Genomic DNA, 24006 nt, shown 5'->3' with positions numbered 1-24006 from the left:
TTTAAGGAGATTATCCTTTCTGGGGATTTGATTCATTAGTCTTATCAAGCTAATTTGCACGGTGCCTCCCCATTGTACGAGATAAATCCTTCTCATGGTTAGGATAAATCTGACCACCTGGCGACCCTGTTTGATGCTTAGGTCCGTGGATTTCCTGCTGATTTTAGAGATGACTTTTCTAGATTTTTCGTCAACCTACAGCTGTTCTGGACGACAACTTCTTGACCTAAATCAAGAAGCGCGTGTCTTTTTCGGAAGACTTTACTTCCTTTTAATGATGGAATTGATTCATCGTGTAGATCCATCTCTTCTTTCAAAAGTATTACAATAAATCGGGTAAAACAGTTAATTTAGTCCAAAACAAAAGCACCTGCAATAAACTTTACACAAACATGTGATAGATAGTTTTTAATTGAATAACTTGGTATATTCTCCCCACACTTAGTTTCTTTCTTTGCCTTTTTATTCTCCTTTATTCCATTTTAAATGAATTCAAGCGTTTTGAGTTGTTTCTCAATTTATGTCCTCGAGGTAACAATAATTTCGGTATTTTCACCTAGTTTTATCGTTCATAAATATGTATAAACATGATTTTGAATTCATTTAGTTAAAAAATTTTAAAATTTTCATAATATTTAGAAAATAAGCCAAGTATAAACCCGAGAGAATTTATAACCCTTCCCCACACTTGAGATCATGCAATGCCCTCATTTGCATGAAATCAGACTATAATTATAAATTCATGAGGGTGATTAGTGTAGGAAAGTGATTAAAAATATCCAGTTTGTAATTACAAAGCTCGTCGAATGATAGATGGCTCGCCTCATCGTTCATTCCTTCATCTATTATATCATATTTGTTGTTTTGCGTCTTGTCGTCAAAATTAGTACCTTTTGCTGAACTTTAATGACAGTCTTTGAAAGTGCATTGTTTTACCTTGTTTTGTACATAAGATAAAATACAAACATATATATATATATATATATATATATATATATATATATATATATATATTTTTGAAGTTTGGTTTATAACCCCACTTTTCAAAAATTTATAAAGTATAATATTTTTGGCATACTTTAAATCAATAAAATTAAAAATAATGATAACAAAATTTGTCGCCCCGCCCTCGGGTAAAGTAATTTCGGCTCAACGACCTAGTCTTTAACTCACGACGAATTTTAGAAATCATTTTTTAAACTTAATGAATTAAAGTAAATTTTGTTTTTAAAAACTTAAATTAAAATGCATATTAATTTCATAAAAAAAAACCTACAAAACAAAAATTCAGAATGGAGGGAGAAAACTAGTTCTTTAGTGTCTGCTAGCGGAAAAGACCAATCGGATTCCATTCTCGGAACTACACGAGAACAGAACAACTAACTCTCGACAACATTTTCCTTTTAGAACATTTGAATCTCCCCACACTTAGGTAGCTGTGGTGTCAAAATTGTGATTAACTTCATCGTCAATTTCTCTTGGTCCATAATCAACTTGCATATCTGTGACTTTTTCTTTAAGCCATTGCCTAGCTTCATCTGTGGAATCCCATAATTCAACTAGCTTCGCCTTTTCTTTAGGCGACAGATTGGATACTAACCGGTTACATAACTTAAAGTTCCCCTTACTTCTAGCATCGATAGCCCGTTTAAAAAGTTTCTTCATTGAACTGTTAATAATGGGGTCATTTAATTTCATTTCAACAACGGGGTTCTTTGTTATCATGTCATCATTAGGTGTTACTTCATTTTCCCCACACTTAGGCGTTTCATTATTGCTAAGTATTACCGTTGGAGTTGGTAAAACAACATGGTTCTTACCAATCATTTCCGCTGGTTCAACGGTTTTGGTTGGTGGAGATTTAGACTTTCGAATCATAAAGGTGATCGATTTCTCATCATTACTAAGTGTCATTCTACCCTTTCTTACCTCAAATAACGCCCCGGTGGACGCTAAGAATGGTCGACCTAAAATTAGAGGAACGTTTGAGTCCTCTTCTATGTCAATGACAATGAATTCGACTAGAAAGGTTAAATTACCTACTTGAACGGGTAGGTTGTCAGCTGTGACGATCGCTCCAAATCCATATGGACGAACACGTCATTAATTGATTTCATTGCGAGGTATTTGACCTCTATATGATACGTTTTGTAAACATTGCATTCTTTTGAAAAGGCGCACCATAAATGAATATTTAAATCAAAGGTTTTCGACATATGATGATTTTTACATATAGACAATCACCATAAATAATAGTTTACAACAGTATTTCCGTTGACAATGCAGTCAAAATAAGATACGTGGTGATGATTTGGTGAATGCAACGTTTCCTTGAAAATATGTCATGTAAGACTCCATGCACATAGCTTGTCTAACATCTAAGCAAACAGCGGAAGACTTCTAGAAACCTGAGAATAAACATGCTAACAAGTGTCAACACAAAGGTTGGTGAGTTCATAGTTTTAGTGTTTCGTATAATCTGTATATAAAATTGGATCACAAGATTTTAGTTGTTTCATCCAGAAATGTTTATCAATAGATTATATAAAAGTGGATCACAAGATTTCAGTTGTTTCATCCAGAAACGTTTATCAAAATATTCTACGAAATTGAGCACCCTGGTAACTAAACTTTAACGTATATATAATTTGTACCCTTTGTATAATCATCTTAATAATACACGCAAACCAACGCGTACGCTTCTCAAATAGCATACGTCCGTTAAAAGGCTAGTGCTCTAGCTCGGACGGGGATATCAAGCCCTATGGATCCATATACTACTACTCGCGCCCACCAGTTCTTATAACTGGCAGTTACTAGTTACCAAAGCTAAGGGATTTTCGGTTCAAACTCAGTGTAGAATTTAGTATGTACTTGTATCCATTGCGTTTAAAATAAAGTGCATGTATTCTCAGCCCAAAAATATAGATTGCAAAAGCAATTAAAAAGGGAGCAATGAAACTCACGCATATAAATATTGTATATCGGTTAATAAAGCATTTGCATGTATTCTCAGCCCAAAATGTAAAGAGTAAAAGGGATCTTATGAAACTCACCGTTTAATTTTGATATACAATATTGTAGGAAAGCATGTAGACGCATCGGAGATAATAAACACGAGGTTTGATTCACAAAAATACCCCCGAACATTACCCATAACCTCCTTGGCAATAACCCATATTTTCCTTAGCTCTAGCTCGCTCGGAAACTCGTTTTGAAAATTACTTGGACAGTACTCCGTCGTAATATTTTATGTACATTATTATTTTTGTATCGCAAAAATAATAATACTAATAATAAGATTAATAAGATTAATAATAATCTTAATAATAATAATAATAATAATAAAAATAATAATAATAATAATAATAAATATTATACGGAGTAATATATATTTGTGTATGTGTGTTTGATTTTTCATTCGAGCAAAACACCTGAATTTATAGTACCTGGCCTGGAATCTGGAGTCATGCGACTCGCATGGAAATGGCCTTCTGGCCATGCGACTCGCATGAGGACCAGGGACAGCTCACATTGTTTTGGCTCCTAGCTTGTCGACATAATATAAAATAAATATAAATATAATATATATAATTTAAATTAATTAATTATATATTATATTAAATTCACGTGCATAGTTGACTTGTAATTTTTGTTCCGATAAGTCGTACGTTGTCACTCGACTTATGTCCCGGTTCCGGTTTTTCGAACGCCCTTTCGTACACTGAGAAAACTTGTACTTTACGTTTCGTGAATCGTACCTTTGTCAAAATATAGTCTTAAATCATCCATAAAATATACCACTGTAGCAAAGTTACTGTAGCAATTCACTGTAGCAAAGTCAATTTCACTGTAGCAAATAGTGATTTTCAAAAACACTGTAGCATTTTGGGTACTGTAGCAATTTGAAATGTTACTATCGTTTACTAAATAACTTGAAATTATATATATGTATATATCTTTTTTTAATATACATAAATCAGTTTTTAAATACACATTGGAAGTTATTTATAAATAAATTTTAATAATAAATATTTCAACTTATCATATATATTCAAATAGATATTTAAACCAATAAGTTTAATGTATGGTATCAAATAATTAATACATTGTTACCTTTTCAAGTTATAGTATATATGTATCTATTTACATATAATTGTTCGCGAATCGTCGAAAATAACCAAAGGGTATTTAAATATATAAAAGTAGTTCAAAAATTTTGAGATTCAGTTTTACAGACTTTGCTTATCGTGTCGAAAATGTTAATCATACAAAGATTAAGTTTAAATTTGGTCAGAAATTTCCGGGTCATCACATCAGCAATTCCAACTGGGTGCTTAATGGTTTGATCAAGGAGTCGAACACTCATATCCGTTGGAGTTAACTCACCTACACCTAATCTCTTATATAAGGAAAGAGGCATAACACTTACACTCGCACCTAAATCTGCTAGTGCATCATACATGACACAATCACTAAGTAGACAAGGAACAATAAATTCACCCGGATCACCTACCCTAGGTGGAGGTTTTGGTGGAACTGTATTCACCGGGTTTACTTCTACGGCTTTTGTTTCTTGTACTTTCTTATTCTTTTTCTTCTTCTTCTTTCCAGAGGTATCACAATCTTTATTACCTATTACTTGCTCATACTCAACTCCTTTTCTTGGAAACGGGATGGGTGGTTTATATGGTTCCACCACTGGCTTTACATACTCGGGTGGTGGTGGTGTTGTAAATTCTTCATTGTTACTCTCATCTAAAACCTTCCCATCTTCTGGTGCTGGTTTTTCAGAATTTGTTGACACCATATTAACATTCTCATTCCGAGGATTTACTTCAGGATTACTCGGTAGCTTTCCTTGTTCCCTCTCACTTATCATGCTAGCAAGAGTACCTACGTGTTTTTCTAGATTCAAAATGGAAGCTTGTTGAGTTCTTAATGACTGATCAAACCTCTCGTTCGTTTGGGTTTGAGATGTAATAAATTGTGTTTGAGATTCCATTAGCTTTGCTATCATTTCTTCTAGATTTGGCTTTTTCTCTTCGATTTGTTGTGGTGGTTTATACAAGCCAGGTCTTTGTTGATTGAAAGTGTTGTTTTGAGTTGGTTAGTTATTTGGACCTTGTTGGTTATACGAGTTATTGTCGGGTCCTTTTGGATTGTAAAGAATGTTTTGATTTCGATTGAAGTTTGGCCTTGGCGGTTGATAATTATTCTGATAACTATTTTCCAGCCTTTGGTTCATGTAGACAACATTCTCACGTTGTTCCATCGTTTGTTCAATGTGACAGTCTTTCATTAAGTGTGGTCCACCGCATTGCTCACAACTAATTCGTATTGCGTGAATATCTTTATTCATCTTTTCCATTCGTCTCTCGAAAGCATCTATTTTTGCGGAAACGGAATCAAAGTTATGGCTAGAATCGGCTCTAGCCGCTTTAGATGAGAGATATATATCTTTCTCTTGGTGCCACTCATGAGAGTGGGAGGCTGTGTTATCAATAATTTTGTAAGCTTCAGTTGCGGTTTTCTTCATAATGGAACCACCAGCTGTTATGTCGATGTCTTTTCGTGTAGCAACGTTGACACCTTGGTAGAATATTTATACTATTTGATAAGTGTCTAAACAGTGTTGAGGACATCCTCTCAACAACTTTTCAAATCTTGTCCACGCCTCATATAGAGTTTCATTTGACTTTTGTGTGAACGTAACAATTTCTCCTTGAAGTCTCACGGCTTTAGATGCCGGAAAGAATCTTTTAAGAAATTTCTCAACTAAAACATCCCATGTGTCAATCGCCCCTTCAGGTAACGATTCTAACCAATCTTTGGCTTCTCCCTTTAAAGTCCAGGGAAACAACATAAGATAAATTTGTTCGTCTTCCACTTCTCGGATTTTGAATAGTGTACAGATCCTATTAAACGTACGAAGATGTTCGTTTGGATCTTCCTTCGGCGCACCACTATATTGGCACTGATTAGTTACCATGTGTAGGATTTGTCCTTTGATTTCATAATCTGGCGCATTAATGTCTGGCTTAATAATGGCGTGACCTTGGCCCGTGCGTGTGGCTCTCATTCGGTCTTCCATACTTAGAGGTTCCAGATTTTCCATAATTGAATTTGTTGAATACGAATCACTAGAAGATTCTGATTTAATGGTTTGTGGTTCAGGAGGAATGATTAGTGGTTCTGGATCTTGGAATTGTCCCTGAATATTCTCCGGATTCTCAATTGTGAGGTCGGGTTCAAAAGATGGATTATCGGAAATTTGAGTTGGAGTTCTTGGTCGACTGGATGACGATTCTAAAGAAAAATCAACGGCGACAATATTGGCTAGATGTCTTGATCGAGTTATAGGTGGTGAACGTATGAAAGGTGGTGAACGTTTTACTCGGTGCATTCACAGAATATCCTATTAGTTTTTAAAAGGAAAGAAAAATTATATAAGTTATCCAATTAATAGACTTTTCTGATTTTGCCCACGTTTCGAATAGCCAAAAGATGCAGCAGAGGGGCAGGATTCGTTTGGTCTCAATATAATTGAGTACTGTTTGGCTCCAATAACCCGGTCCACGTACAAATCCAACTATTACTACGAACCAGAAAATTTTGATGTCTATCAATTTAACCACTTAAAATAAATTTTCGTAATTTTAAGAAATTTAGATAAGAAGTAGAATAAAAATCTTATCCTAAAACTAGAATAGCGAGAAATAAGAAAGAAAAAGATTGCGCGTCGAAAAAGGTCGAAAAATAAAAGGTCGAAAAATAGGCGTCGAAAAATAAAAATAAGAAAGTAGCGCGAAAAACGGCGTCGCAAAATTCTAAAGCACATAAATCTTAGTCTAAGGAATAAGCACTTAAGGGATTTTACGGCAAACCTAAAAATTCTAGAAATAAAAATAACTATGCAAAACTAAACTTAATACTAAAAATTGTAACTATAGTCTAAAAATCTAAAGGTAATAAAACTTAAAAAAAAAAATTATTATTTATTATTTTTAAAAAAAATTTTTTTTTTTAAAAAAAACGAATTTTTTTTTTTACAAATTTTTTTTTTATAAAAAACGAATTTTTTTTCTTAAAAAAAAAACGTTTTTTTTTACAACTTTTTTTTTTAAAAAAAAAAAAACGATTTTTTTTTTAATAATTTTTTTATAATTATAATTTTTTTTCAAAACTTTTTTTTTAATTCATTTACTATTCATGAATAGTAAATGAAAAGAAATTAATTAATTTACTATTCAAATGAAAGCGACATGATAGAAATTATTAATTACAAGTTACATAATATACCCCTGAAGTATTTAATAAATACGACTTTTTAAAACTTTACGTATTCTAAAATATTATTATATTATTATATTCTATTTCAATATTATTATATTATTATATTCTATTTCAATATTATTATATTATTATATTTTATTTCAATATTATTATAATTAAAAATATAGCATTTTAGCGCTCCTCGGCAGCGGCGCCAAAAACTTGATGTGTGCAGCGGGGTGTACGAAATAGTATTAATTTTTACTACAAAATGCGACGAAATATTACACAAGTTTTATTTATTTATTTATCGAGTGGATATACCTAAACCTTGCTACAACACTTATAGGCAGTGTACCTAATCGTAGAGTAGTGTAGTTTTTAGTAAGTCCGGTTCGTTCCACAGGGAAATCTTTAAACAAAGCTCAACGCTATATTAGTTTACTTTTATAAAAATATATTAATTTTGATGTCTATCAAGTTTTATGCTATAAAAAAATTATTAATTTGTAAAAAAAAATCGTTTTAAAAAAAAAAAAAACGTAAAAAAAAAAAAAAAAACGTAAAAAAAAAAAATTATTAAAAAAAAATATATTTTTTTAAGATTTTGTCTATAAAAAAAAATGTTTTTTTTAGTTTTATTACCTTTAGATTTTTAGACTATAGTCGCAACTTTTAGTATTAAGTTTAGTTTTGCCATAGTTATTTTTACTTCTAGAATTTTTAGGCTTTGCCGTAAAATCCCTTAAGTGCTTATTCCTTAGACTAAGTTTTAGGTGCTTTAGAATTTTACGACGCCGTATTTCGCACTACTTTCTTATTTTTATTTTTCGACGCCTATTTTTCGACCTTTTATTTTTCGACCTTTTTCGACGAACTCTTTTTCTTTCTTATTTCTCGCTATTCTAGTTTTAGGACATAGATTTTTATTCTACTTCTTATCTAAATTTCTTAAAATTACGAAAATTTATTTTAAGTGGTTAAATTAATAGACATCAAAATTTTCTGGTTCGTAGTAATAGTTGGATTTGTACGTGGACCGGGTTATTGGAGCCAAACAGTACTCAATTATATTGAGACCAAACGAATCCTGCCCCTCTGCTGCATCTTTTGGCTATTCGAAACGTGGGCAAAATCAGAAAAGTCTATTAATTGGATAACTTATATAATTTTTCTTTCCTTTTAAAAACTAATAGGATATTCAGTGAATGCACCGAGTAAAACGTTCACCACCTTTCATAAGTTCACCACCTATAACTCGATCAAGACATCTAGCCAATATTGTCGCCGTTGATTTTTCTTTAGAATCATCATCCAGTCGACCAAGAACTCCAACTCAAATTTCCGATAATCCATCTTTTGAACCCGACCTCACAATTGAGAATCCGGAGAATATTCAGGGACAATTCCAAGATCCAGAACCACTAATCATTCCTCCTGAACCACAAACCATTAAATCAGAATCTTCTAGTGATTCGTATTCAACAAATTCAATTATGAAAGTAACGGAACCTCTAAGTATGGAAGATCGAATGAGAGCCACACGCACGGGCCAAGGTCACGCCATTATTAAGCCAGAAGTTAATGCGCCAGATTATGAAATCAAAGGACAAATTCTACACATGGTAACTAACCAATGCCAATTCAGTGGTGCACCGAATGAAGATCCTAACGAACACCTTCGTACGTTTAAAAGAATTTGTACACTATTCAAAATCCGAGAAGTGGAAGATGAGCAGATCTATCTTATGTTGTTTCCCTGGACTTTAAAGGGAGAAGCCAAAGATTGGTTAGAATCGTTACCTGAAGGGGCGATTGACACATGGGATGTTTTAGTTGAGAAATTTCTTAAAAGATTCTTTCCGGCATCTAAAGCCGTGAGACTTCAAGGAGAAATTGTTACGTTCACACAAAAGTCAAATGAAACTCTATATGAGGCGTGGACAAGATTTGGAAAGTTGTTGAGAGGATGTCCTCAACACGGTTTAGACACTTATCAAATAGTACAAATATTCTACCAAGGTGTCAACGTTGCTACACGAAAAGACATCGACATAACAGCTGGTGGTTCCATTATGAAGAAAACCGCAACTGAAGCTTACAAAATTATTGATAACACAGCCTCCCACTCTCATGAGTGGCACCAAGAGAAAGATATATATTTCTCATCTAAAGCGGCTAGAGCCGATTCTAGCCATAACTTTGATTCCGTTTCCGCAAAAATAGATGCTTTCGAGAGACGAATGGAAAAGATGAATAAAGATATTCACGCAATACGAATCAGTTGTGAGCAATGCGGTGGACCACACTTAATGAAAGACTGTCACATTGAACAAACGATGGAACAACGTGAGAATGTTGTATACATGAACCAAAGGCTGGAAAATAGTTATCAGAATAATTATCAACCGCCAAGGCCAAACTTCAATCGAAATCAAAACATTCTTTACAATCCAAAAGGACCCGACAATAACTCGTATAACCAACAAGGTCCGAATAACCAACCAACTCAAAACAACACTTTCAATCAACAAAGACCTGGCTTGTATAAACCACCACAACAAACCGAAGAGAAGAAGTCAAATCTGGAAGAAGTGGTATTTAAGCTAGTTGAATCTCAAACACAATTTATTGAAACTCAAACCCAAACGAACGAGAGATTTGATCAGTCATTAAGAACTCAACAAGCTTCCATTTTGAATCTAGAAAAACACGTAGGTACTCTTGCTAGCATGATGAGTGAGAGGGAACAAGGAAAGCTACCGAGTAATACTGAAGTAAATCCTCGGAATGAGAATGTTAACATGATATCAACAAATTCTAAAAAATCAATACCAGAAGTTGGGGAGGTTTTAGATGTAAGTAACAATGAAGAAGTTACACCACCACCACCACCCGAGTATGTAAAGCCAGTGGTGGCACCATACAGACCACCCATCCCGTTTCCAAGAAAAGGAGTTGAGTATGAGCAAGTAATAGGTAATAAAGTTTGTGATACCTCTGGAAAGAAGAAGAAGAAGAATAAAAAAGTGCAAGAAACAAAAACAGTAGAAGTAAACCCGGTGAAGACAGTTCCACCAAATCCTCCACCTAGGGTAGGTGATCCGGGTGAATTTATTGTTCCTTGTCTACTTAGTGACTGTGTCATGTATGATGCACTAGCAGATTTAGGTTCAAGTGTGAGTGTTATGCCTCTTTCATTATATAAGAGATTAGGTGTAGGTGAGTTAACTCCAAAGGATATGAGTGTTCGACTCCTTGATCAAACCATTAAGCACCCAGTTGGAATTGCTGACAACCTACCCGTTCAAGTAGGTAATTTAACCTTTCTAGTCGAATTCATTGTCATTGACATAGAAGAGGACTCAAACATTCCTCTAATTTTAGGTCGACCATTCTTAGCGTCCACCGGGGCGTTCTTTGATGTAGGAAATGGAAGAATGACACTTAAAAGTGGTGACAAATCGATCATCTTTATGATTCGAAAGTCTAAATCTCCACCAACCAAAACCGTTGAACCAGTAAAAACGATTGGTAAGAACCATGTTGTTTTACCAACTCCAACGGTAGTGCTTAATAATAATGAAACGCCTAAGTGTGGGGAAGATGAAGTAACACCTAATGATGACCTGATAATAAAGAACCCCGTTGTTGATACGAAATTAAATGATCCCGTTATTAATAGTTCAATGAAGAAACTTTTTAAACGGGTTATTGATGCTAAAAGTAAGGGAAACTTTAAGTTATATAACCGGTTAATATCCAATCTGTCGCCTAAAGAAAAGGCGAAGCTAGTTGAATTTGTGGATATTACGGAAAAAGCTGACCAATGGCTTAAAGAGAAAGTCACAGATATGCAAGTTGATTATGGGCCAAGAGAAATTGACGATGAAGCTAATCACAATTTCGACACCACAGCTACCTAAGTGTGGGGAGATTCAAATGTTCTAAAAAAGAAAATGCTGTCTAGAGTTAGTTGTTCTGTTCTCGTGTAGTTCCGAGAATGGAATCAGATTGGTCTTTTCCGCTAGCAGACACTAAAGAACTAGTTTTCTCCCTCCATTCTGAATTTTTGTCTTGTAGGTTTTATATAAATTTTTATGCTTTTTAAATTTAAGTTTTGTGTGTTTTTAAAATAAAAATTTACTTTATTTCTTTAAGTTGAAAAAAAAAAAAAAAAGATTTCTAAAATTCGTCGTGAGTTAAAGACTAGGTCGTTGAGCCGAAATTGCTTTACCTGAGGACGGGGCGACAAATTTTGTTATCATTATTTTTAATTTTATTGATTTAAAGTTTGCCAAAAATATTATATTTTATAAATTTTTGAACGTGGGGTAATATACCAAACTTCAAAAATATGTATATATGTTTGTATTGTATCATGAACATTTCAGGGTAAAACAGCGCATTTTCAAAGACTGTCATTAAGTTCAACAAAAAGCTACTAATTTTGATGACAAGGCGCAAAATATCAAATGTGATGTAAAATAATATGCTTACAAACTGGGTATTTTTTATCACTTTTCTACACTAATCACCCTCATGAATTTATAATTATAGTCTGATTTCATGCAAATGAGGGCATTGCATGATCTCAAGTGTGGGGAAGGGTTATAAATTCTCTCGGGTTTACACTTAGTTTATTTGCCAAATTTTGTGAAAATTTGAAAATTTTTCAATTAAATGAACTCAAAATCATGTTTATACATATTTATGAACGATGAAAACTAGGTGATAATACCGAAATTATCGTTACAAGATACGGACATAAATTGAGAAACACCCTAAAACGCTTGAATTCATTTAAAATGAAATAGAAGAAAATAAAAAGGCAAAGAAAGAAACTAAGTGTGGGAAGAATATACCAAGTTATTCAATTTAAAACATATATCACATATTTTTGTACAAGATTATTGCAGGTTCTTTTGCTTTGGACGATACTAATCAGTTTTACCCGGTTTACTGTAATACATTTGAAAGAAAGATGGATCTACACGATGAATCAATTCCATCATTAAAAGGAAGTAAAGTCTTCCGAAAAAGACACGCGCTTCTTGATTTAGGTCATGAAGTTGTCGTCTAGACCAGCTGTAGGTTGACGAAAAATCTAGAAAAGTCATCACTAAAATCAGCAGGAAATCCACGGACCTCAGCATCAAACAGGGTCGCCAAGTGGTCAGATTTATCCTAACCATGAGAAGGATTTATCTCGTACAATGGGGAGGCACCGTGCAAATTAGCTTGATAAGACTAATGAATCAGATCCCCAGAAAAGGATAATCTCCTTAAAGATTAAAAATCAGCTTTTAAGACTGATATTACTCAATCCTAGAGATTGACCTTAAAGATTGAGAATTCAAACTCATGGAATTCGATGATATCTAAACTCGAGCATGAACGAGAAAATATTTTGATCAAAAATACAAACCGATTTGTTTTCTGAAAAACCATTTTCAATGCGTTCATTACCATTGAACGTAAAATCCTAAGAAATTCACCTGGAATTCATTAGGTCACCTGAACCAAATCGGGTGTCAACCGTAAGAACGGTGGTTGCATAGCATGGTCGGAGACAGGACCTTGTGCCAGACCGAAAAATTATAGGATGATCTTTACTATCGCTCCTACCAAGGATAGTTCTAGCATCCGACACGTTAATAAGACCATAATCATCTGCATGTCACGGGACATTGCCTTAACAGTTTCTTGTTCATCGCTTTCCTTTACAACCGGACGGTAGTTTACCGAAAGGTAATATACGGAACAAGTAAACTGGATGTGTGCTTTCCGATACCGGGATAGCAGTGGATTACACGAACCTAAAAGTTTTAGCCAAAATATTGATCCACAAATATATTTTGCAACACCGATGATGGATCAAATCAGAAAACTTATCTAGGGTAAAAGCTAGAATGAATTTTCAAAAGATCAAATGTTTTCATAAAGATCCAATTTCCTTAATGGATCTAAATTTTTATAGTCATGTGGGACTGTAAACCATATCGTTACTACCATTGTTTATACCGCCATATCAAAATCACTGATGTACAAAGTGTGAAGAATAAAGAAGTGATTCTAGTATTTCAAGACTATATTGCTTGAGGACAAGCAACGCTCAAGTGTGGGGATATTGATAAGGCTAAAAAGGAACATATATTTCATAGCATTATCCCCCAAGAAAGACAAGATTTTAGTTGCAATTGTTCCATTTTCAAGTGATATTCGTTTATATTAAATAAGTGCGAAGACAAAAGGCAGATTCGACAAATTGAAGACAAAAAGGTCCAAAAAGCTCAAAAGTACAAGATACAATTAAAAAGGTTCAAATTATTGATGAAGAACGTCTAAAAATGACAAGAGTACAAGTTACAAAACGCAAAGTACACGATATAAAATAGTACGCAAGGACGTTCGAAAATCCGGAACCGGGACATGAGTCAACTCTCAACGCTCGACGCAACGGTGTAAAAATTACGAGTCAACTATGCACAAGAATAAAATATAATATTTAAATAATTCATAATAAGAATAATATTAAATAATAAAAAGTTGTTAATTTAGCATAGTTCAGGGGTCGTAAATGAAAATTCAATTTCATATTTTGCCTATAAGCGATGATTATCGATCAATTTAAAAGCATCCCTTTTTCTATCCTAAAAATCTATTATCAATATCAATATCTAAAAATCTCTATCATAATATTAATGTAATAAGATATAACAATAATCTTAATTTTAATTTTAAATTATGATAATAATAAGATTTATGATAGAGATCGTTTGAGTGTGTAAGTCGAAATTCTGTCCGTGTAACGCTACGCTATTTTTAATCATTGTAAGTTATGTTCAACCTTTTTATATTAATGTCTCGTAGCTAAGTTATTATTATGCTTATTTAAAACGAAGTAATCATGATGTTGGGCTAATTACTAAAATTGGGTAATTGGGCTTTGTACCATAATTAAGGTTTGGGCAAAAGACCGACACTTGTGGAAATTGGACTATTGACTATTAATAGATGGGGGGTATTGTCTAATTGAGTGACAACTCATTGGAGTCTGTCGAACCTATCTTCAAATTAATTATCCTAATAATTAATAATGATTATGGTTGTCCTATTTAGTGACGTTCATATGGAATCTATTATAATCATTTAATTAATTATTCGGGTTGGGTAATTGATTATTCAAACTGATCAAGTGGGTAAATTAATATTCATATCTAATCAAAACAGGGGTAGATTACATACAGTGATAACTGGTGTAATTGTTGACAGAAGTGATAACTGCGTCACAGTTTAAATCCTTAATTAGTTGGAATATTTGACTTCGGGTATAAGGGTAATTTGACGAGGACACTCGCACTTTATATTTATGACCGATGGACTATTATGGATAAAAACCAGATAGGTATCAAATAAACCATGACAAAGGACAATTAACCCGAGTAACAATTAATTAAAATCAAAACGTCAAACATCATGATTACGGAATTTTAAATAAGCATAATCCTTTTATTTCATATTTAATTTCTTTTATTTTATATTTAATTGCACTTCTAATTATCGCATTTTTATTGTTATTTTATTTAATTGCACTTTTAATTATCGTACTCTTTAATTATCGCAAGTTTATTTTATCGCACTTTTATTATTCGCAATTTCATTATCGTTATTTACTTTACGCTTTAATTTAAGTCTTGTATTTATTTTTAATATTTTACATTTGGTTTTAACTGCGACTAAAGTTTTAAAATCGACAAACCGGTCATTAAACGGTAAAAACCCCCCCTTTTATAATAATATTACTACTTATATATATATATATATATATATATATATATATATATATATATATATATATATATATATATATATATATATATATATATATATATATATATATATATATATATTATATAAATATAGTTTTATAAAAATATAGTACGTAATCACTAGCTCCATGTGGAACGAACCGGACTTACTAAAAACTACACTACTCTACGATTAGGTACACTGCCTATAGTGTTGTAGCAAGGTTTAGGTATATCCCATCTGTAAATTAATAAAACTTGTGTCATATTTTGTAGTATTTCCTAGTAAAAATAATACTATTTCGTACCCTCACGCTACATCATCAACTGTAGTGACCCGAACTTTTCCATGTTTTTATATATTAAATGAAATTGATATTTACATGATTAAATGTTTCCAACATGTTAAGCAATCAAACTTGTTAAGACTTGATTAAATGAAATAAGTTTCATATAGACAATTGATCACCCAAGTTGACCGGCGATTCACGAACGTTACAAATTTGTAAAAACTACATGTTGTGGTATATATAGACATATATATATGGTTGACATGAGATTATGATGAGTAAGTATCTCACTAAGTATATTAACAATGTGTGATATACATAAGAAATGAGAATACTAAGTTTAGAAACTCAAAATGATATATATAACGATTATCGTTATGATAACGTCTACTAAATACATATGTATCATATTAAGATATGGATACACTATATTTAACATGATAAAATGATATTTAAATATATCATTAAGTGTGTTAACAATGAACTACATATGTAAAAACAAGACTACTAACTCAAGAATTACGAAACGAGACTTATATGTAACGATTATCGTTGTAACGATATTTTAATGTATATATCATACTAAGATATATTAATATATCATAATATCATGATAATTTAATAATATAACATCTCATTAGATATAATAAACATTGGGTTAACAACATTTAACATGATCGTTAACTTAAAGGTTTCAAATCAACATTTACATGTAACGACTAACGATGACTTAATGACTCAGTTAAAATGTATATACATGTAGTGTTTTAATATGTACTTTTGAAAGACTTCAAAACACTTATAAAAATACTTCTACTTAACAAAAATACTTCCAATTACATCCTCGTTCAGTTTCATCAACAATTCTATTCGTATGCACCCGTATTCGTACTCGTACAATACACAGCTTTTAGATGTATGTACTATTGGTATATACACTCCAATGATCAGCTCTTAGCAGTCCATGTGAGTTATCTAACACATGTGGGAACCATCATTTGGCAACTAGCATGAAATATCTCATAAAATTACAAAAATACGAGTAGTCATTCATGACTTATTTACATGAAAACAAAATTACACATCCTTTATATCTAATCCATATACCAACGACCAAAAACACCTACAAACACTTTCATTCTTCAATTTTCTTCATCTAAGTGATCTCTCTCAAGTTCCATCTTCAAGTTCTAAGCGTTCTTCATAAATTCTACAAGTTCTAGTTTCATAAAATCAAGAATACTTCCAAGTTTGCTAGCTTACTTCCAATCTTGTAGAGTGATCATCCAACCTCATGAAATCTTTATTATTTACAGTAAGATATCTTTCTAATACAAGGTAATACTCATATTCAAACTTTTATTCAATTTCTATAACTATAACAATCTTATTTCGAGTGGAAATCTTACTTGAACTAGTTTTCGTGTCATGATTCTGCTTCAAGAACTTTCAAGCCATCCAAGGATCCTTTGAAACTAGATCCATTTTTCTCATTTTCAGCAGCTTTATCCAGAAAACTTGAGGTAGTAATGATGTTCATATCATCATTCGATTCATACATATAAAGCTATCTTATTCGAAGGTTTAAACTTGTAATCACTAGAACATAGTTTAGTTAACTCTAAACTTGTTCGCAAACAAAAGTTAATTCTTCTAACTTGACTTTTAAAATCAACTAAACACATGTTCTATATCTATATGATATGCTAACTTAATGATTTATAACCTGGAAACACGAAGAACACTGTAAAACCGGACATACGCCGTCGTAGTAACACCGCGGGCTGTTTTGGGTTAGTTAATTAAAAACTATGATAAACTTTGATTTAAAAGTTTTTCTTCTGGTAAAATGATTTTTCTTATGAACATGAAACTATATCTAAAAATCATGGTTAAACTCAAAGTGGAAGTATGTTTTCTAAAATGGTCATCTAGACGTCGTTCTTTCGACTGAAATGACTACCTTTACAAAAACGACTTGTAACTTATATTTTCGACTATAAACCTACACTTTTTATGTTTAGATTCATAAAATATAGTTCAATATGAAACCATAGCAATTTGATTCACTCAAAACGGATTTAAAATGAAGAAGTTATGGGTAAAACAAGATTGGATAATTTTTCTTGTTGTAGCAACGTGAAAATTGATAACAAATCTATATTAATCATATCCTAGCTAACTTATATTGTATTATACATGTATTCTAATAAATTATGTAATCTTGGGATACCATAGACACGCATGCAAATGTTTTGACATATCATATCGACCCATGTGTATATATTATTTGGAACAACCATAGACACTCTATATGCAGTAATGTGGGAGTTAGCTATACAGGGTTGAGGTTGATTCCAAAAATATATATACTTTGAGTTGTGATCTAGCCTGAGACGTGTATACACTGGGCCATGGATTGATTCAAGATAATATATATCAATTTTTTTTCTGTACATCTAACGTTGGACAACTAGTTGTAGGTTACTAACGAGGACAGCTGACTTAATAAACTTAAAACATCAAAATGTATTAAAAGTGTTGTAAATATATTTTGAATATACTTTGATATATATGTACATATTTGTTATAGGTTCGTGAATCGACCAGTGGCCAAGTCTTACTTCCCGATGAAGTAAAAATCTGTGAAAGTGAGTTATAGTCCCACTTTTAAAATCTAATATTTTTGGGATGAGAATACATGCAGGTTTTATAAATGATTTACAAAATAGACACAAGTACGTGAAACTACATTCTATGGTTGAATTATCGAAATCGAATATGCCCCTTTTTATTAAGTCTGGTAATCTAAGAATTAGGGAACAGACACCCTAATTGACGCGAATCCTAAAGATAGATCTATTGGGCCTAACAAACCCCAACCAAAGTTCCGGATGCTTTAGTACTTCGAAATTTATATCATATCCAAAGGGTGTCCCGGAATGATGGGGATATTCTTATATATGCATCTTGTTAATGTCGGTTACCAGGTGTTCACCATATGAATGATTTTTATCTCTATGTATGGGATGTATATTGAAATATGAAATCTTGTGGTCTATTGTTACGATTTGATATATATATATATAGGTTAAACCTATAACTCACCAACATTTTTGTTGACGTTTAAAGCATGTTTATTCTCAGGTGAATATCAAGAGCTTCCGCTGTTGCATACTAAAATAAGGACAAGATTTGGAGTCCATGTTTGTATGATATTATGTAAAAACTGCATTCAAGAAACATATGTCGATGTAATATATTTCTATTGTAAACCAATATGTAATGGTCGTGTGTAAACAGTATATTTTAGATTATCATTATTTGATAATCAACGTAATGCTTTTGAAACCTTTATTAATAAAATAAAGGTTATGGTTGTTTTAAAAATGAATGCAGTCTTTGAAAAACGTCTCATATAGAGGTCAAAACCTCGCAACGAAATCAATTAATATGGAACGTTTATAATCAATATGAATGGGACATTTCACATGCTACGAGCATGTGTTATTGATTTCAGAAACAGTTGGGATCGACATCTACCGTTAGCAGAATTTTCCTACAACAACAGCTACCATTCAAGCATTGAGATGGCACCGTTTGAAGCACTTTATGGTAGAAAGTGCAGATCTCCAATTTGTTGGAGTGAAGTGGGGGATAGACAGATTACGGGTCCAGAGATAATACAAGAAACTACCGAGAAGATCATCCAAATTCAACAACGGTTGAAAACCGTCCAAAGTCGACAAAAGAGCTACGCTGACATTAAAAGAAAAGATATAGAATTTGACATTGGAGAGATGGTCATGCTTAAGGTTGCACCTTGGAAAGGCGTTGTTCGATTTGGTAAACGAGGGAAATTAAATCCAAGGTATATAGGACCATTCAAGATTATTGATCGTGTCGGACCAGTAGCTTACCGACTTGAATTACCACAACAACTCGCGGCTGTACATAACACTTTTCATGTCTCAAATTTGAAAAAATGTTTTGCTAAAGAAGATCTCACTATTCCGTTAGACGAAATCCAAATCAACGAAAAACTTCAATTCGTCGAAGAACCCGTCGAAATAATGGATCGTGAGGTTAAAAGACTTAAGCAAAACAAGATACCAATTGTTAAAGTTCGATGGAATGCTCGTAGAGGACCCGAGTTCACCTGGGAATGAGAAGATCAGATGAAGAAGAAATACCCGCACTTATTTCCAGAAGATACGTCAACACCTCCAACTGCTTAAAATTTCGGGACGAAATTTATTTAACGGGTAGGTACAGTAGTGACCCGAACTTTTCCATGTTTATATATATTAAATGAAATTGATATTTACATGATTAAGTGTTTCTAACATGTTAAGCAATCAAACTTGTTAAGACTTGATTAATTGAAATAGGTTTCATATAGACAATTGACCACCCAAGTTGACCGGTGATTCACGAACGTTAAAACTTGTAAAAACTATATGATGACATATATATGATTATATATATAGTTAACATGATATTATGATAAGTAAGTATCTCATTAGGTATTTTAACTATGAGTTATATACATAAAATTGAGTTTATTGATTTAAGAAACTCGAAACGATATATATAACGATTATCGTTATAACAACGTCTTACTAAATACATATGAATCATATTAAGATATTGATACACTATGTTTAATCATGATAAATGATAAGTAAACATGTCATTATGTATATTAACAATGAACTACATATGTAAAAACAAGACTACTAACTTAAGGATTTCGAAACGAGACATATATGTAACGATTATCGTTGTAACGACATTTAAATGTGTATATATCATAATAAGATATATTAATATATCATAATATCATGATAATATAATAATTTAACATCTCATTAGATATAATAAACATTGGGTTAACAACATTTAACAAGATCGTTAACTTAAAGGTTTCAAATCAACATTTACATGTAACGACTAACGATGACTTAACGACTCAGTTAAAATGTATATACATGTAGTGTTTTAATATGTATTCATAAACTTTTGAAAGACTTCAAGAAACTTATCAAAATACTTCTACTTAACAAAAATGCTTACAATTACATCCTCGTTCAGTTTCATCAACAATTCTACTCGTATGCACCCGTATTCGTACTCGTACAATACACAGCTTTTAGTTGTATGTACTATTGGTATATACACTCCAATTATCAGCTCTTAGCAGTCCATGTGAGTCACCTAACACATGTAGGAACCATCATTTGGCAACTAGCATGAAATATCTCATAAAATTACAAAAATATTAGTAATCATTCATGACTTATTTACATGAAAACAAAATTACATATCCTTTATATCTAATCCATATACCAACGACCAAAAACACCTACAAATACTTTCATTCTTCAATTTTCTTCATCTAATTGATCTCTCTCAAGTTTCATCTTCAAGTTCTAAGTGTTCTTCATAAATTCTACAAGTTCTAGTTTCATAAAATCAAGAATACTTCCAAGTTTACTAGCTCACTTCCAATCTTGTAAAGTGATCATCCAAACTCAAGAAATTCTTGTTGTTTACAGTAAGATATCATTCCAAATCAAGTTAATACTCATATAAAAACTTTGATTCAATTCCTATAACTATAACTATCTTAATTCGAGTGATAATCTTACTTGAACTTGTTTTCGTGTCATGATTCTACTTCAAGAACTTTCAAGCCATCCAAGATCCTTTGAAGCTAGATCATTTCTTGTCACTTCCAGTAGGTTTACCTACTAAACTTGAGGTAGTAATTATATTCATAACATCATTCGATTCATACATATAAAACTATCTTATTCGAAGATTTAAACATGTAATCACTAGAACATAGTTTAGTTAATTCTAAACTTGTTCACAAACAAAAGTTAATCCTTCTAAATTGACTTTTAAAATCAACTAAACACATGTTCTATATCTATATGATATGCTAACTTAACGATTTAAAACCGGAAAACACGAAAAACACCGTAAAACCGGATATACGCCATCGTAGTAACACCGCGAGCTGTTTTGGGTTAGTTAATTAAAAAATATGATAAACTTTGATTTAAAAGTTGTTCTTCTGTGAAAATGATTTTTCTTATAAACATGAAACTATATTCAAAAATCATGGTTAAAATCAAAGTGGAAGTATGTTTTTCAAAATGGTCATCAAGACGTCGTTCTTTCGACTGAAATGACTACCTCTTACAAAAACGACTTGTAACTTATATTTCTGACTATAAACCTATACTTTTTCTGTTTAGATTCATAAAATAGAGTTCAATATGAAACCATAGCAATTTGATTCACTCAAATCGGATTTAAAACGAAGAAGTTACGGGTAAAACAAGATTGGATATTTTTTGATTGTTGTAGCTACGGGAAATATTGTAACAATTCTATACAAATCATATCATAGCTAACTTATATTGTATTATACATGTATTCTACATGTATTCTAATGTAATCTTGGGATACCATAGACACGTATGCAAATGTTTTGACATATCATATCGACCCATGTATATATATTATTTGGAACAACCATAGACACTCTATATGCAGTAATGTTGGAGTTAGCTATACAGGGTTGAGGTTGATTCCAAAAATATATATACTTTGAGTTGTGATCTAGCCTGAGACGTGTATACACTGGGTCGTGGATTGATTCAAGATAATATATATCGATTTATTTCTGTACATCTAATTGTGGACAACTAGTTGTAGGTTACTAACGAGGACAGCTGACTTAATAAACTTAAAACATTAAAATGTATTAGAAATGGTGTAAATATATTTTGAACATACTTTGATATATATGTACATATTTGTTATAGGTTCGTGAATCGACCAGTGGCCAAGTCTTACTTCCCGACGAAGTAAAAATCTGTGAAAGTGAGTTATAGTCCCACTTTTAAAATCTAATATTTTGGGATGAGAATACATGCAGTTTTATAAATGTTTTACGAAATAGACACAAGTAAATGAAACTACATTATATGGGTGAATGATCGAAGCCGAATATGCCCCTTTTGCTTGGTAGCCTAAGAATTAGTAAACCGATTTACTAATTGACACGAATCCTAAAGATAGATCTATTGGGCCTAACGAACCCCATCCAAAGTACCGGATGCTTTAGTACTTCGATGTTGTTTTTATCATGTCCGAAGGATTTTCTGGAATGATAAGGGATATTCTTATATGCATCTTGTTAATGTCGGTTACCAGGTGTTCACCATATGAATGAATTTTATCTCTATGTATGGGATGTATATTGAAATATGAAATCTTGTGGTCTATTATTATGATTTGATAATATATAGGTTAAACCTATAACTCACCAACATTTTTGTTGACGTTTTAAACATGTTTATTCTCAGGTGATTATTAAGAGCTTCCGCTGTTGCATACTAAAATAAGGACAAGATTTGGAGTCCATGTTTGTATGATATTATGTAAAAACTGCATTTAAGAAGCTTATTTTTGATGTAATATATTCTTATTGTAAACCATTATGTAATGGTAGTGTGTAAACGGTATATTTTAGATTATCATTATTTGATAATCTACGTAATGTTTTTTATACCTTTATCGATAAAATAAAGGTTATGGTTGTTTTAAAAATGAATGCAGTCTTTGAAAAACGTCTCATATAGAGGTCAAAACCTCGCGACGAAATAAATTAATATGGAACGATATGAATGGGACATTTCAATTGGCTGAACTATTTATATGGGTTTTAGAGTTTATCAAACTCAGTTTTTGTTTTCTAAATATTACGTGAATAAATTTCAAACCGTGAAGGTTTTATTGTTCAACCGAGAAGGTTGTATATCGATTAAGCCGTGAAGGTTTTAATCATTGTTATCTTGAACCGAGAAGGTTCATTGTTATCTTGTCAATCTCTTGTTCTTATCGTTTAGCCACGATCGATTTTACACTACAACCTCTCTCGAGTTGTATTATATAAAATTGTACTTGTAACTAAAGATTGTGAGTAATAAAATTCATACTTTTCAAAAAAAAAAAAAAATGTTTTATACCCTTTTTATGTGTCGTTTTGTCATTTCTCTCTCTTCGATTATTGTTACTTTTACATATATAATTACCCACCATGCTTGACTTAATAAAATATACGATATATATTATTTATCGTTCACCAAGTTAAAGAACAAATATATTTAAAAAAGAATTGCGTCCACGATTTTCCACATGAACGATTTCTAAAAATAGTACTCTGTATACTTTATTTTAGGATTATACATTAGAAGACCACTAGAGTATATTGTTGTTGTTGTTGTTTTTGTACATTAGAAGACCACTAGAGTATATTATTTTGACTTTATATGTTATCCGTATTTGAAAATGATTTTATATGTCACTCAAATTTATATTTTGTTTCATGAATACTAAACGTGATTAAAATAGTTATTGCAAAAATGAAAAATAATGCAAATACTCTTATATTTAAAGATAAATCATATAATATAGATAGTGTTAATTAAGAAATCCGTATGTATTTACATTCACCGTTGATTTTTTATGCAAAATTTGACTTACATTGATCGTTATATGAATTTTGGTAAATATAAATCATCTATTGCTCTTCAAATAAAATAAATAAAATT

Source organism: Rutidosis leptorrhynchoides, chromosome 4, assembly GCF_046630445.1.
Source record: "Rutidosis leptorrhynchoides isolate AG116_Rl617_1_P2 chromosome 4, CSIRO_AGI_Rlap_v1, whole genome shotgun sequence".
Taxonomy (NCBI): Eukaryota; Viridiplantae; Streptophyta; class Magnoliopsida; order Asterales; family Asteraceae; genus Rutidosis; species Rutidosis leptorrhynchoides.
This window is presented reverse-complemented; position numbering follows the sequence as displayed.